Here is a 10,978-nt window from a genome sequence, read left to right as displayed (position 1 = left end):
GCCGGGCGGGGGAGGCCGGGGATTGTGCAAAGTCGCAGCGCCTCCTGTTGTCCGGCCGCCGCTCCGGCCTCGGCCCCGCGCTCCTACCGTTGCTCCCGGAGGTGGGAGCTCGGGCGGGCTCCTGCCTATAATCCTCTTAGGGAGCCTTTCGGCTTGTTACACAAATCAGGAAGCCCGAGGCAGAGGCAGTCGCTGCTGGAAATTCCCTCCAGCCCTGGTTCCTGTATTGCAGCCCTGCTTGCTGAAAGCCTTCCTCATGTGAAGAAGTGGGTCATGTCGGCTATGTCTGCGGGCACAGAAAACGTAGGGCATTTCATAGTTCCCTTTGCCCCGCTTTTGAGCTCTTGTGCAACGCTCTGGGTGACGCTCCGAGAGCCCAGCGCAATCCGTCGGAACCTTTCACATCAGCCTCGGGGGAAGGAAAAGTCTCTCCTAGGGTGGAAGACGAGTGACAGCCGGCAGGAGCTCTCCAAATGGGTTTACCTGCTTATGTGTTTTCTAGGCTTTAGGACGCTAGCCATGGCCCAATTGATACAGAGCCTTTCTCCAAATCTCGTTAGAGTGGTGCCAGTTTATAATCAAGCTGTGCAACTGCTTTATTCAGAGGGAGATGGTTGCGCAGCCCGGAGAAAGTGCCGGCTGAGGTGGGCTGTGTTTTCCACTGTCTAAATGGGAGCGGGGTCTCAGCTCCTGGATCCATCGGTCCCTGCTGGAAGCAGAAAAGAACTGACCGAAAAAAATGAAGGGGGGGAGGGAGGCGTCCATGGGAGCCGTGTCACCAGCTCTGTCCCTCTGTGTAAAAAACACTCAGCAAGTGGCCGCTTTTAGCAATCACGTCGCTGTGGGGGCCGGGCCGGGCCGAGAGGTCTCGCCCGTGGGAAGGGGCCTCCCGCCGCACCGTGGAGCCGAACCGGCCGCCGCGCAGCGCTGCCCACGCGGGGAAGTGCCGCGGCCCGGCAGCACGGCCCAGACCGCTCGGAAGCACCGCCCCGCAGGAACCGTCCCACGCGTGGGGCGGGCGACCCATGCAATCGGCGAGGGCTTTAATTTTGGCTTCAAAAGGGGACTGGGGAGAACTATTTTGAATCCCTCCCGTGTAAAAGCTACTTTTCCTTTGGCAGAGGCAGTGCTTGCTGGCCACCCTTTTGGTTTAATTTGAAGAATCTGACTTGATTTTGTTTAAATGCCATCCTCTCCTCCACGGGAACCTCTCGGGAGTGCTGTGCGGGGGCAAATCCCTAACTCGGGAAGGCGCTGGGAGTCTATCTCAGCCTCAGGATACCTTCCTTGCTCCTCACTGCACAGACTTCCCCCCCCCCCCCGTGTTTCAGAGCGGATCTGCTTCTTGTCAGGGGGTCGCTAGAACCGGCTTTCCAGGCGGGCCCGACACGAGGAGGGGAGCTGTGCAACGGCCGCCTCAAACGCCGTGGGACCCCTTGGTCTCGCCCACCTTGTCCTTCCCCTTCTCCTTACTGATACATCTCTCTTGGCAGTGGGAAAACCCTATTCTACCTGTTTCCACCCCCAAATCCTCCCCCATCCAAGCGAGCAAACAGTAACCGGGGGGAACCCTCTCGGCGCCCGGAGCAGGAGGCAGCGGGGCTCCTTGGACGGGATGGGAGCCCGGCGGCCCGGGGCGCTCCCGGAGCAGGTTTCGGTGACCGCCGAGGGCGCCCCTCGCTCGGCCACGGGCGCGCCGGGACGGCGGCGCAGTCGGACGCTTGTTTCTCCTCCCGACAGACTCCGGGCCGCGCTCGCCCTGCGCTCCCGAGCCCGCAGCGAGCAGGGCCGGCGGGGTCCCCGGGCCCCCCGCGGCAGGACGGAGCCTCCGGCGCGGCCCGCCCGCCGCTGCCGGGTGCGGCGAGGGCGGCCCTCTCCGCCCCCCGGCGGGGCGGGAGCTCCTGCACCCCCGGCCCGGGGAGTTCACGAGCAGGTGAGAGCGATAAGGTCGCGTTTACTTTCCTCTCGCTGGGGATCAGTGCCGAGACAGGTGAGGACACTTTATGGGGCCAGCAGTTGCTCTGGAGACTTTTCCGCGTGAACTTTACTTATCTCCGACCGTGACAACCAAGCGATCCCCTTCCCCGAGCAGCCCGAGAGAGGACGGGGCGCCCCCTTTTCTTTCTGCATCTCTTCCCCCCCCCCGCCCCCGGCCTTGTTTTGGATTGCGCCTGGGCGGACCAGACGTGCTCTCCCGCTGCCCCTTCCCCCGCGGGGAGGGCTGGAGGGACCCAGCCCTGCCTCCCCAGCGGTTGTTTCCCTCCCGAGTTTTTTCCGCCCCTTCCGCCCTCGCTATTGCCCCCCGCGGGAGCGGCCGCAGGTGCCGCCCTGCTCCGGCAAGAGGGCAGCGGCGGGGCCGTTCCTCCGGAGCCCCGTCGTGCCAGGCCGCGCTCCCGCGGATGCCCTGGCTGCGGGGCCCCACGGGGCGGCCCGGCGGCTTGCTCGCGGTGCGGGTTTCATGGGCACACGTGCGAGGCTCCGGAGACGTTACTCGTTGCAGTAGCGACTTTGCACTGCCGGATTATTTTATTTTATTTTATTTTTATTTTCATTTCATTTTTATTTCATTTTCATTTCATTTTTCTAGGTGTCATTCAGCATACAGGTATTGAGAGACATTCTTGACCTAAAAAGAAATAATACTCCCCCCCGCCCCAATACTCATGTATTAGACCCGTTAAAGGAGAAAGAAGCACAAATAATAGAAATGAGAAACTACTAATAAGTTAGTACCCTGTTGTTGCAGCGATGAGAGCAAGGAAGCCTCTGATTTTTGTTTGTTTAGTTTTTCTTTAGTAAACAAAATAGCTCTGAGCTAGATAAATATGATGCAATGTATACAATTACTTTAATCTTTGTGAATACGGCTAGCTGTGTATATGCTGTCTGCAGAACTCTAGTTGGCAGGATGCCCACACTGCAGTGTGTGGTTGGGGAAGCGTATTAAAATATGGAACAGTGTCCCAAAAATGCCTGTGAGGTTTCTCATTTGGTACAATAGCAGCAACGTAGGTGTTTATTTCAATTACTGGGTATATTATTTATGTTATGTTTTACAGAAACACAAATGGAAACACTTCTGTGGTTTATTTCATCCTGTATGCCAATTCTGATACTATTACTCATTTTTTGAAAGTTTTGCTTTGTTTTAAAGTAACTGTAGTAATATGGCATGGAAGAAAGTATCAGATGAGCTGCAAATTCTGTTATTCACAGAGATAAATACGTCCACTTCTGTAGGGCACCCACTCCATAAAATCTTACCCAAACCACAAATATGGTCATTCTGAACATATGCAGATTTTTTCAATATGCATGGAAGTGAGAAAATGAATTAAGTCAGTGCAGTTAGCCTATATAAAGTGGTAAAGAAGCAAAGGCTTGGCAAGAGAGGGACTTTTTCATGAATCCTCAAATCACTTCTTTGTTAAAGCTGACCAAGTGACTTCATGGACCACAATTTGTCCTTTTTTTCCCAGTAATATCTGCTAGTCAAACAAAAAGTGTTTCTGCTCTCCACGAGTCTTGCTTCTCCGAAAATTTCAGTGAGTTCTCTGTGAGAACAGCTGTTTTACTGATGTAAACCAAATATCACTATACTGGTCAAGAAATGGAGAGCTGACCAATTGCTTGATATATTCATGTCAATATAATACTCCAGCTCTTCTGCAAACTGGTCTTCCTATGCAAAAAGGTGGACTAGGTTTTGGCAACATAGGTTTTGACTGATGGAGACTGTGGAGAACTTCTTCTCAGTATTCTCACTGCATAGCACTATATTTTCAAACTGTTTGCCCCGTTCTCTATTGCCTGCTGAGAATTATTCATTTCTCTGTCTATCTCTTCAGCAGTTTTATAGAAAAGCATGGGAGAAAGCAGTATCTATCGTAAATGACTCTCCTTGGCTGGCTTTGATTCTCTGAAGAATCAAATGTACAAAATCAAGTCTGGTTGTTTAAAGTCCTCCCTAGGGAACAATTCCACAGCTTCACCCATCTTGCAATTCCTAGAGCACAAATAAATTCAGGCTGTATTAACTGAGCATTTTCTTGAGTTGTATCAAAAGGGATGCCCAGCAACCGTGGGATGTGTGGTAGCATGATCACGTGCACAGAAGCACTTTGGCCATCTATTCCATCAGGGGACATACAATAACTGGTGCATAGGAAACATGATATTTGCCCCAGAACAGGATGTCTGGAGGCCCTAAATAACATGTCCCATAGCCTTGCATTGAAATGTGAGAAGGTGAGTATCAACTGATGTCACCAAAATCATAAGCAAACCCTATCAAATAGTATAGTCAACTAGTGTCTATTGGAAAGTAGAGGAAGGGCTGTTTTCAGCAGCATTTTAGGACTTTGTCCTGCTCACTYTTGCACAAAAGATGGAGCAATATCCTGAACTCCACAGCAGCAACAGCTGTTCAGCATTGTGGAGAGTGGCTGGTTCTCCCAGCAGTTGGCCTGGGTTTCTTCTCCTGCTCCAAGTATTGCATGGGTGAATCTCCCTACTGAGCAAATTTTAGGAAATGTGCCTTCCCTTCCACCTTCACGTGGGGTCAATCTTTCTCTGTGCAACTAGTCGGCCAGACAAGGAAGAGTCAAGGCCAGACTGATTTAATTTATCTCTCCAACCAGCAAGGCAGCTACCTAAGTATGTCTAAAGTGCATGTAGTTTCAGTTTTACTCCTTTTTAGATGGTGACTGATGGGATTATCAGGAGGGAATCCAACACCTAACCAGCTCCTCTAAAAGAGAGAGATCCTCTCTTCCATCCCAACAATTTCATAGCTGGAGCAGGTGGCTTTCCTATTACCTGGTGGACAAACAATTCCTTTCCTTTTCACAGGATTGGTATCAAGAAATATTCCCTTCACCACTCATCCTCTGCCAGAAACCCTGAGATTCTTTTTAAAGTTACCCTTGGACATCACAGGAATTTCAGCCTCAGCAGATGCCTCTCCTCACTCCTTGCAGGACACTTCCTTTTTGCTGAAGAAACTGATCAAATGCAAAGATTTTTCTTAGGGGTAAGTGGGATTCATATGTCCCACAACACTGAGTTTTCAGCTGTGAAACCAAGAGATCTACAAACACACGCATATATACCTATATAGTCAAAGTCAAGCTGTTGTCCTATGAGAACAGAAAAGTTGGACTGAAATAGCTGACTGGAAAACCTGTTGTATTAACTGAGAGACAGTGGAAAGTAGAGATAATGAGATCGAATTTTAAAATGAAAGCAAGGAAAGGGCTGAGCCCAGCAAAGACTTTGGCAGGTGCTTAACTGTATTTTCTTCATTTATTACTTACAGCATTTTTCAAAGCCAGGAGTGTCTCTGACCTTGTGCTGATAATAAAGGCTATATATGATGGGCTTGTAAAGGTAACTCATATAGTTTCTCTTAGGCCATGTAATAACATGGCACATACCTGAAAATATTACAGTTACACCATGCCAAAAAATATATTTGGGATTCATGATCACTCAAAATTACCACATTTTCTCATTACAAATATGTCTGAAAATGAAAGGGCTCCATCTTGTTTCCAGTTCTTTATCTACTTTTATTTTGAATAGGAAATGACATCGTTTACTAATGTGTTTTAATTTGGCACACAAAGAAAGGAAAGCTCAAAAGCACAGGAAAAAGAAAATTTTAACTATTTCTGCTGATATAGTACAGGCAAATATGGATATCTCACAATGACAATGGAGATTAGCAGAGGCTGGGTGAGCATATTTGTTATGGATCAAAGATATGATACAGTGATTGGGAGAATGACAACGCTTACAGCACTAACAAGGTGATTGAATGTATGATTTATAGTACTAATTCTGCAAAACCTTTCTATTGCTGCACAATGGATTCAATACAGGTTGATCAATGAAAAAAACAGTATTTGCTTCAGCTGATTTGGATCAAACCCTTGGAACTAACAAAAAGTTTTTCAATAATTATCCTGATTTAAGGGATTATTGCTCCCCAGCTCTTTAGCTCACTCTTCTGCTATAGATTACCACCCCCACAGTGTAACTGGCAGAAAAGTTTGTGTCCTACATGCCCAGGGGCCATAATTTGCCACTCAGCATTTTAGCTTATAACAAAATTACTAATTGATTTTCTTATGAGTATTTGTGGCCATTTTTTATATATATATGTGCCAAAAATATTAAAACAAACATGCTTGCCCTTAAAGAGCAAACAGTAGCCTATAGTCTGAGCATTCATACTTCTGATTTTCTATTTCTGCATTGTAGTAACAGTCATGGATTCAGTTATGAGTCAACCACCGATTCTGCTTGAGGCCTTAGGAAAGTCATTCAAACTATTTGTGTTCCATTTCCTGGTATCTAAAATGGGATAATGTTACTTAGACAGCATGGTGAAACTGTATGTGTAAACGTGCTGTTATCTTTACTAGAACTGTTGCATTGCTGAATGGTTTTGAGGAAGTTTACTGCTGTTTTGATGTACAGGAGACTTGTACTTTGGCTGTAGTATACTGGAAGAGAGAGATCAGTATCCCTCAGCAGGGCTGTTGGGGTTTTAGACTTTTTCAACCAAAAAAGATTTCATGGCCAGCTGGGAAACACCCAAGCCAAAGCTGGGCTTAACATCTAGTGAGGATCCAATTGCAAGTCACAGGCAAACTAGCAAAGTAGCTATGCTCTTAACTTTCTTTTCCTTTAAGTGATTGCTGTTTAGCTTTCCAAGGACTCTTTCTGGCATTGCTGGACAGCCCATGCCAGGGTGTACCTATTCCATACGCACCCTGATGTCCTGGCTTGTAATTGTTTGGATTAAGGTATCTATCGGAGAGCACTGTAACTCCTCCTGACTGTATGCTCCAGTTTCCTTCCAAAGCATGTGGGGGACCATGTGCATCTAAATCTCATTCCAGCATGAACTTGGGAYGGCGATGATGTGCACCTGTGGTGGGACTTCCTCCATAGTGTGAACCACAGCCAGTCTAGAAGAAAAGAAGCTATATTTTCAGACTTTTTCCAATCAACTGAACAATCTTTTAACAACCACTTTTCCTCTTAAAAAGAATAAAAGCTTCCTTGTAGCAGTAATAGATTAATAACCTAGATGATACAATTTATGTGATATTAGAAAGCTTAGTGATCTTGTGAGGCCTAATTAAGAAAAATAATAATGTGTACCTAGGAACTAAATTTGCACAAGGTTTTCCAAATCTGGATCCCTTTTCTGGGTATAAGGATTCAACTACTGATTAAATTTTGGACTTTGCAAGCTATGGAGATGAGGGTTAACATGTTTAACTAAATACTTTATGTTAATGAAAATACATCTCCAGGCTTCAAGCATCACTATGATGATTAAGAAATGGGCACATGCTAATACCTGGGGAAAAGGAAAAAGCTTTCCCTGTATTCCTGTATATTGGGGACTTCTCATGCAAGGATCTCTGAAGTTCAAGGAGTGAATGAGGATGAATGCAGCGTTGCTCTCAAAGAATGTGGGGAGAAGGCTGTGCAGTAGCACAGTGGGAGATACAAACAGTCTGTGCAGCTGTGTGGCTGCAATCAGACTTGGAAGCTGTGTGCTGCAGATGACATGAGGTGGAAAGTGGAGTTGGTCCTGTTGGCAAATTCCTCTACCTTTCCCCAAGTTAAATCTGTATCTGAGGGGGAGGAGGAAGATTACTAACTATTTACCATTGCTTTCACCTCTCACTGACTCAGGTGAAACTCACCTTCTGTAATTATCATTTCAGCTGTATGTTTTATGGCCATTTTTCTTCTTTCCCTCTAAAATGAATCAATAATCAGTTGCTGCTGCCCAGGCAGCACAATACTTGATCCTACTGACATGCTCACTAGTATTACCAAGACACAGCTCAATACTACTACTAATGCTCTTGACTTTTTCCTCCATCTTACCCTTGTTCTTTTGCTTGGCTGCTAATCCAGTAATTTATTTTGCAGTTTCTCTTCCTCATTCCCAGAATCAGTCACTTCCGGCATTCCTTCACCAATTCTGTGGGTTGGCTCAAGGTATTTGGTTAACTTGGGTAAAATGCCTTCTCTTCAGCTCAGAGTCAGAAGGTTTGGAATATTATTTGTGTTATCATTCCTAAATTTGTAAAGATGTTTCTCTCAGCTCTAAGCCAGTCAGTCTTACTTGCTGTCTTATATTCATGAACATATGTTTTCCCTCGTGGAGTCCTTTCAGCAATCATTTTGCTTGACTTGCACTGAAGGAAAATCCCAGCCTAGCAAACAGCAAGAGGAAGAATGTCAGCCCTTTAAACAGATGGAAAACCCCCCATGCTCTTAGAAATGAAAGCAAGAGGAAATACCTAGAGCTGATGAACTCACAATTAATATCTCAAAGCATACAGTCTGTGTTGTTGCTGATCTGCTCACAGTAGGCCTAACTGCGATTGTCATTCCACATGCAGGGTTATAAGCTGGCTGTAACATTGCTTATGCCTTTATAGCTTGGTTTACATTTCTCCACTCCTTGCAGATTTCTATCTTTCAACATTTTAAGCTTCCTCATTTTTTAAATTTTTATATGTTCTCTATACAGGCATCCTCCCCAGACCCAGTCTTATTTTGGATGCTTTGAACCAAGCTCAGCTGACAGATAGATAGATCTTAATTTAGGTTGAGCTTTAGTAATGCAGTTGACTGTAGATAGAACCTTTCACTATTACCCTAAAACCCTGACATGAAAACCATAGCTTAGAGGAGAGGATGAGGCAGGATTGTGACTCATACTTTCTACTTTTTCTCTTAGTGGTGGCAATCTACAGTAGAGAGAGCCTCAATGTAACTGAAACACAAGAGAGAAAACAACAATGCACTGTATGGATGGTAACATTGATATCCCAGCCAGCCCCTTCTCTTCTGGAACTGATCAGTGCTGTTCTAGGTAAACTAAATTGTTGAGACATTACTTACTGTTTAAGCAGTTTGAAACAGATCTTTTTGGAAGGGAAGAAAAAAGGAAGGGAGAAACAAATTATACCGCAAATACATAGGCTTCCTAGGTTGCATTACAGAACTTTAATCAGTTAGCTTGCTAGCGATAGAAGAAGAAAAATCTGCTGTTATATTAGGATATAATGCAACAGGCTAATGAGTTTTTCATCTTTAACAAGCCCTTAGTTACATTAACAAGCTAAAAGTGGGCTATCTATGAGCACTGTTTGCAAGAAGTACAGTGGCTACCCCCTTGAACTCCAGAAATACAAGTAGGTAGAAAATGTGTTTGAAAGCTGCAAAGGAAGACAGGAAAATAGAAGACACTTGCCTCTTAGAACAGTGGAGCCTTTCAATCAGTTAAGCGACTAATTTGAATCCAATATAGGTAGCTAGACACAACACTTCTTTGGTATCACACAGCTGTTTGGGGACCCAAACTGAAAAAAAAAAAATCATTTTAATTCACCATAAAAGACATAAGTGGCTAATGAAAATAATCAAGTGATTTTTTGCAGCACAGAGATTCCTGGAAAGCTGCTAGTGCTCTGAATTTAGATTCAACTTTCGATGCAGAAAATGACATTTCTTTTCACTCACTGCTATAAGATGTTTTGCTTTGCCTCTGTGTTCTAGACTACCAGCCTTCTTGAGAACCCAGTCAATGTGTCCTTGCAGGTTTGTGCCACATTTCTAGTTACGACCCTATTGATAGACCCACTTTGACTTTTCTTATTTTATTGTAATTGTTATGTTGATTTTTTTTTTATTTCTTTCCGAAAGTTTGATGATTTTTGGCAGTTCTGTCTTCATTCCTGTATTTGTTGGACACCGAAGTGGTTGCATATTTTCTTGGTCCACCTCTACTTCACACTTCATATGTGAAAAGAGCCACTGTTAAAATGTAACTTTCACCAGACAGTTATCAAGTATAGTCTGTTCTTTGAAGGACAGGCTAGTAAAACTGAAAGACGCAGAATTTCACTCACAGAACTAGTTTCAGACTTTTGTTCATGTTAATATTGCAAAGCCAGTCAGTTTATGGAGTCTGAGATGAAGTCTATCCTGCTGCAAGCAATCCTTAGCATTTTAAATTAAAGCCCAATGACAGAAACTTTACTGATGATGATACATGAGCCAAAGATAACTGAGTTTGGCTTTCGTCTACAAGGTCAGTTTCCAGGTTTAACAGTTAGAAAAAATACATATGTAATTATTAAGAAGTGGCTGCATTGCATGATGCACAAAATCCCATCAATGCCATTTTTTACTTTCAGTTTTCAGGGCAAAACTTTAAAAAGGCAGTGACCAACAGCAGAACAATGTTTTCCATACACAGAAGTGAGGCTAACGTGGTGCAAATGACCTCCTCCCAAACTGTGGCCTTTAGAAATCCATGGTTCAGCCTGAACATTTCTCTAACACTCATCTCTGGGTGACTCTGAAACTTGTGGATCTTCAGATACGAGATTACTCAGAGGAATAAATTCCCACCAATGTATCAGACATAAAAGACTTCAATCCTCTCTCCTAAAGGGAGAGTGAGCTCACTCATGTTGCCTATGCCAACGCAGTTCGGCATTGAGTGCAAGCCACGTGGTGGCACTGGGAATTCCAGATGGATGGAGCCCAGGTGAGGCACTGCCAGCCGGGGTAGGCAGGACAAGAAGTGACAACTGGACACTCATAGTTTGGAGCCCATGTTAGTTTTTGCTGTGAGAGTCCCCTCCAGTTAGCAGAGGCTAAATTCACAGTTGACTGGCTTGCATGACACCAGCTGAGGGAGATGGACCCTGGGCACAGCCGCTCAGCAGCGGTGGCGAAACTGGGTTTCCGTTACTGCTGGGGCCTGCCTAGTTTTACTGTTTCTTCACCAACTCCTGACAAGGCCACGCCGCCCGCTGGGCCTGAAGCCGGGCAGCTGCTGTGCGCAGGTGACACCTCCACGCCTCGTTCCCAGCCCCAGGCCCAAGCCGCTGGGCTGCGGGCGGTGCAGGCCCTGCCGCGCCGCGGCCGC

Source organism: Apteryx rowi, unplaced genomic scaffold (genome assembly GCF_003343035.1).
Source record: "Apteryx rowi isolate R43461 unplaced genomic scaffold, aptRow1 scaffold_88, whole genome shotgun sequence".
Classification (NCBI taxonomy): Eukaryota; Metazoa; Chordata; class Aves; order Apterygiformes; family Apterygidae; genus Apteryx; species Apteryx rowi.
Note: the sequence above shows the minus strand (reverse complement) of the source record.